Raw genomic sequence first — 6,373 nt, forward strand, 5'->3', positions numbered from 1 at the left:
TAGGAAAAAAGTCGATAAATCTATTTTGTAAATAAAAAAATTTATGAAAGTCGGAAAGTCTACTTTTCAATTATATAATCCTAATTCGATTATTTTGTTCAAAAAAGTGGGTTAAGTCAAGTATCTTTTAGGAATAAGGACTTTATAAAATTAATGTCGATAAGTTGGAAAAAGGGACACTTTTCATATATAGCATCAATTAAGTTTGTAACAATAACTAATGCTTTTAGCAAAATAGTCAGATTTGAATAATTATTTGTATCGAATTTTTCGACATTTATTTGAAAAACTTTTTTTTCTAGAAAATATCAAAGATACGATTTGTGTGACATTTTTATTCATCGTGTAACTGCCGGGTTATGAAAATTATTTTTTAATACATTTTCATATATTTTCTGTTAATGTTGCCATACTTCATTGATATTCTTACATATTGTGGCATCTTTTTTATTGGAACAGAGAAACAAAGCAGATAAAGGATAACAAAAAAAAAGAATTTTTTCGTCTGCTGCACTTTTAGCTGCGCTTGTAATTTTGTGTAAAAAATTTATAAAAAAAATCACAAATTAGTTAATATTTTATATTAATCTATAATATAACAAATATATAGTAGTTTTATAATAAATTAATACAATAACTTAAAATAAAAGCAGAAAAATATAAAATTATTACATTGCAAAAGTAATCAAGAAGAAAAAAGTGAAAGCCAATTTTGTGTGATAATTGGGAAAAAATACAAGCAAGAGAGTAGCCTGAAAACTTGAAGAGAAATAGCAAAGAGAAATTAAGAGAAGACAAAATATATTTTAGTTTTTTTGCTTCCAAACAGGAAACGTATCGAAAGAAATAAAAAAGCAGAAAAAGTGCAGCAAACAAATACAGGTGGATTTTCATTTTTTTTATACACTAACCAGCTAAGAAAAAACAAAAATAAAAGTTAAAATACATTTTCAATTTTTGTCATTATTTAAAAATAAAAACCGTCAAAATTCTCGGCTTAAATAACAATTCAATTTATATCAATAAACTTCATCCGAATCATAATATAAATAAATTAACGCGTTCAAATAGCACACACCACCACCACAACAACCGAAATCTGCCGATTATGTTGTCAATTCAATGACGTTCCGTGGCAATCCGGCGGCTGCCAGCCATCATTACCATCAACAGCAATCGGCTCTAAATCATCACGCCTCTTTAGCGGCTGCTGCTGGACATCCTCTGGCTGCCGCTCATCACGCTGGCCAACAGGCAGCTCAGCTTCATCATGCTGCAGCACATACTGGCGGAGCTGGACCACTGGGTCATCATTTGACCGCTCATACGGGCCATCATGGTGCAGCCGGCAATAACAATCATCATTTAGCTGGCAGTCATCTTAATCGTACTCCTCATGCTCCCATGGGTCTGGGCACTGGTAACATTACTTCCATTTCTCCTCACCTTTCGGCGGGCAGCACTTCTTCGGGCAGTGCTTCGAGCACCAATTCTCCCGATGGCGGTAAGATCTATATTAAGAATCTAGAACGGTCAATTGATAACAAGGCCATGTACGATACCTTTTCGGTATTCGGCAACATACTCAATTGTAATGTGGCCAAGGATGAACATGGAAATTCACGTGGTTATGGTTCGTACATTTTGATACCGAGGATGCTGCACGCGTGGCCATCGAAAGGTGAATGGTATGTTGTGTAACAATCAAAAGGTTCATGTTGTCAAGTATCTACCACGACGCGATCGAGAACAGGAGAAGGCTACTCAATTTAGGAATTTGTATGTGAAGAATTTCAATGAGGATTTCTCGGAACAACATATGCGTGAAATGTTTGAACCATTTGGACGTATTACCAGTCATAAGGTAAGAGTTTTTTCTATTTTTTTAATGATTGTTTAGTTTTTAAATAACGATTAAACTTGACTTGAGTTTTTGGTGAAAACATAACTAATTCTAAGAATACTGACAGATTTACAAGAGATCATTTTATATGCAGGATATTTTTCAGTTCATATTTCTATTAAAAGTTCAAACATAAAAATGTTAAAAATCATTTACATAAATTCAAGGTACATTATCCTTCAAATGAAAAAAAATGTGTCTTTTATGTAAAAAATGTTCGACATAAAGTTTTTATTCCTTTATATTTGCCTTTCTTCTAAATTCCCTAAATCATCTACTATTTGAACATGTGTTCACTCACCTCCTTCTCTGCTTCTTTTCATTTACATCAATTTCTTTTACAATTCACATGTTATACAATTCCACTATATTCATTATTATTACAAAATATAGAAAAAACAAGAAGAAACATAAAACACACACAGAAAACATTTATCTCCCTTATTTGTTCTCTTTGTCTCTATGCTTATGCGTAGTTGACATTCCTTGTTTCCAACTGCAATTAGCAATTTTTTCTATAAAAATCCTATAATATTTTCTCCAACACACAACATAGAATTTTATTACACTAATATAAATACGACGAGTATAAAATTTAAAGCTCAATCATGATGTTGTCGTCGTATGGGGGTTGAGGTTGGGGGTTACTTTTAACTAAATAAGTGAGTAAAATAATATACACACGAATGTACAAACATACGTTAGTAAATGTACAGATGTAACCCCTGGTCTGCCTGCAACAAAACTACAACTACTACAATAAACATTTACTAACTAAACAACCCTCACACTAATATTTTGCTCTTTTTCACATCTTTTTGGGTTTTTGGAAACCTGTAAGCGCAAGCAGGGTGATTGTACGTCGTATATGTTTTTTTGTTCTTCTTCTCCATTTAAATTTAAAGCTTAACTAGAAATATTATTAGATGGATAAATAAAAACCTTGAACTCATATAATTGTGTAAATAGTAATAGCTGCTTGATGTATGACACGAAATATTAATTAATATGTTTTATGTTGATAGGTATATACAATAAGTTTTAAATTTTTTTATCATTTATTGTTAGTGATATTTTTTAAAAGTAATTAAATATTTAATAGAACTTTAAAAGAAGGCTCGTAATAGTTTTATTTGTTCTTAGTTAGTCAGTTAGTTAGTCAGTTATTAAGTTGGTTAGTTAGTTAGTTAGTCAGTTATAAGTTGGTTAGTTAGTTAGTTAGTTAGTTAGTTAGATAGTTAGTTAGTTAGTTAGTTAGTTATTTAGTTAGTTAGTTAGTTAGTTAGTTAGTTAGTTAGTTAGTTAGTTAGTTAGTTAGTTAGTTTAGTTAGTTAGTTAGTTAGTTAGTTAGTTAGTTAGTTAGTTAGTTAGTTAGTTAGTTAGTTAGTTAGTTAGTTAGTTAGTTAGTTAGTTAGTTAGTTAGTTAGTTAGTTAGTTAGTTAGTTAGTTAGTTAGTTAGTTCGTTCGTTAGTTGGTTAGTAGTTAGTATAGTTAGTTAGTTAGTTAGTTAGTTAGTTAGTTAGTTAGTTAGTTAGTTAGTAGTTAGTTAGTTAGTTAGTTAGTAGTTAGTTAGTTAGTTAGTTAGTTAGTTAGTTAGTTAGTTAGTTAGTTAGTTAGTTAGTTAGTTAGTTAGTTAGTTATAGTTAGTTAGTTAGTTAGTTAGTTAGTTAGTTAGTAGTTAGTTAGTTAGTTAGTTAGTTAGTTAGTTAGTTAGTTAGTTAGTTAGTTAGTTAGTTAGTTAGTTAGTTAGTTAGTTAGTTAGTTAGTTAGTTAGTTAGTTAGTTAGTTAGTAGTTAGTTAGTTAGTTAGTTAGTTAGTTAGTTAGTTAGTTAGTTAGTTAGTTAGTTAGATAGTTAGTTAGTTAGTTAGTTAGTTAGTTAGTTAGTTAGTTAGTTATTTAGTTAGTTAGTTAGTAGTTAGTTAGTTAGTTAGTAGTTAGTTAGTTAGTTAGTTAGTTAGTTAGTTAGTTAGTTAGTTAGTTAGTTAGTTAGTTAGTTAGTTAGTTAGTTAGTTAGTTAGTTAGTTAGTTAGTTAGTTAGTTAGTTAGTTAGTTAGTTAGTTAGTTAGTTAGTTAGTTAGTTAGTTAGTAGTTAGTTAGTTAGTTAGTTTAGTTAGTTAGTTAGTTAGTTAGTTAGTTAGTTAGTTAGTTAGTTAGTTAGTTAGTTAGTTAGTTAGTTAGTTAGTTAGTTAGTTAGTTAGTTAGTTAGTTAGTTAGTTAGTTAGTTAGTTAGTAGTTAGTTAGTTAGTTAGTTAGTTAGTTAGTTAGTTAGTTAGTTAGTTAGTTAGTTAGTTAGTAGTAGTAGTTAGTTAGTTAGTTAGTTAGTTAGTAGTTAGTTAGTTAGTTAGTTAGTTAGTTAGTTAGTTAGTAGTTAGTTAGTTAGTTAGTTAGTTAGTTAGTTAGTTAGTTAGTTAGTTAGTTAGTTAGTTAGTAGTTAGTTAGTTAGTAGTTAGTTAGTTAGTTAGTTAGTTAGTTAGTTAGTTAGTTAGTTAGTTAGTTAGTTAGTTAGTTAGTTAGTAGTTAGTTAGTTAGTTAGTAGTTAGTTAGTTAGTTAGTTAGTAGTTAGTTAGTAGTTAGTTAGTTAGTTAGTTAGTCAGTTGGTCAGTTATTAAGTTGGTTAGTTAGTTAGCTTTCGTCGGCCCTTCTGTGCGCTCTAGTGTCTCTGGAGGCATTCAAAACCACGACCTTCTGACAAAATTGAATACTACCAACTAATCTAACGGACGCATACCTATCACAACATCATCATCCGCAATTCAATTGTAAATGCGTGATTTAATTATAAAGGACCTACTTTTAATGGCAAAATATGTGAAAATGCTGAGCTAGCGACTACCAAAACAGACGAGGAAGTTAAAGAAAATGCTGCAGAGGATGATATTGCATCGATCCTAGGAGGGGTGTCAGAAGAAACCTCTACCAACGTGGGAGAAAACGATTAAATAAAAATAAAGCCGCCGTCATCGTATTGGTCAAACGGACTCTCTTCTACTCTACTTGACTGTTCGCGCGCATTGAACTACCACGTTTACCAATCAACAGTCGCCATTTTACGCCAAGAGAAGACACCGGGGCTATCACTGCTTTGCAATATACGACGCCGATAAACCAATTGGCAAAATTCAAATATACCAGCACAATAAGGTAGAAGATCTGTTCAACAATAAACACGTACTTAAGGCAAACTACCAAAAGGGAACTTAAGCAACGAGTTTCCATTGATATGATTATCATGTGTTTGGAATCAGTACAATGTGCTTGCAAAGCCAAAGTAGTAAGCTGTTAAACTGAATTTAATAAATAAAAAACACTTTGCTGTTATAACTATCGAATATGTCGAAAAATATCTCGCAAACCTGATGTGATTGACCCATTATTAATTCGGGTTCCTTTAGAAAAGTATACTCAGGGCTAAACAATCGTTTTGCTGTCTTATTAAAACCTGAATAAGTCTCTTACACATAGTTTTTAACTTGTAGATCAGCGATTACTTTAAAAGTAATCTTTCATTATTGTAGATTATATTGTTCAACTTCTGGAATGTATGTATGATAGAATTATTTAAGATTTGGATAAAGAATATATGCGAGGTCTTGAAAATATTGTTTTTTAACTTACTGACGGACAAGCGGACATCGCTTAATCGATTTCTCTGTCTGAAAGGATTCATAATATTTATACTACCTATATAAACACTCCTCTGACAAAGATAAATATCATACTATTTTCTTAATTTCTTTGATTTCTTCCTTTTTTTTCCAGATCATGACTGACGAAGAAGGACGCTCTAAACGATTTGGCTTTGTGGCTTTTGAAAATCCCCCAATCAGCTCTGGCAGCTGTCATTGCTTTGAACGGCAAACAGTTGGGTGACAAGTACCTTTATGTAGCTCGAGCTTTAAGTAAAATTGAGCGTCAACAAGAAATCAATCGTAAATTAGAAGAACGTAAAAGACAAAAACCAGGTCAAGTATTTTTTTATTAAACAATGGAAATAAAAAGTAAAAAATATAATAAAAAAAATAAAAATGCATACATTTTATGCGTAAAATTCAAAATATAAAAATAAAAAAAAAAAATTAAAATAAAAATAAAAATCTATTAATATTTATCTTAAAGAAAACATTACTATTTCATTATTATTATACACACACTATGCAAAACCACACTATATACTTAAATGTATTTGTAGAAATTTTTAAAAAAACCAGATTGAATAACAAAAAAAAAAAAAAAAACAAAAACATGAAAATATCTTAAAAGAAATTATGAATATTTTTGAAAACTAGAATACGTTTTAAAAAAATTTAAAGAAATATTGCTTAAATGTTAAATAATTGTAATAGTACTACTGAAAAACAAAAAAAAAAAAATATTAAATGAAAAACCTACACAGCATAAGCTTTTTTTAGACAAGAAAACAAAAACAAACAAAAAAATTAAAAACAAAAGAATATACAAAATAGAAGAAG

At 29.9% G+C, this 6,373-nt stretch overlaps 1 pseudogene; it reads left to right on the forward strand.

Annotated features, from left to right (window-relative positions):
• Positions 1 to 684: 684 nt before the first annotated feature.
• On the forward strand, positions 685 to 6,139 carry LOC119615378 (annotated as a pseudogene).
• The last annotated feature ends 234 nt before the right edge of the window (positions 6,140 to 6,373 follow it).

The sequence above is a fragment of the Lucilia sericata genome, unplaced genomic scaffold (assembly GCF_015586225.1).
Source record: "Lucilia sericata isolate MDLA Ls3-8-SP2 unplaced genomic scaffold, ASM1558622v1 Contig005126F_arrow, whole genome shotgun sequence".
NCBI lineage: Eukaryota > Metazoa > Arthropoda > Insecta > Diptera > Calliphoridae > Lucilia > Lucilia sericata.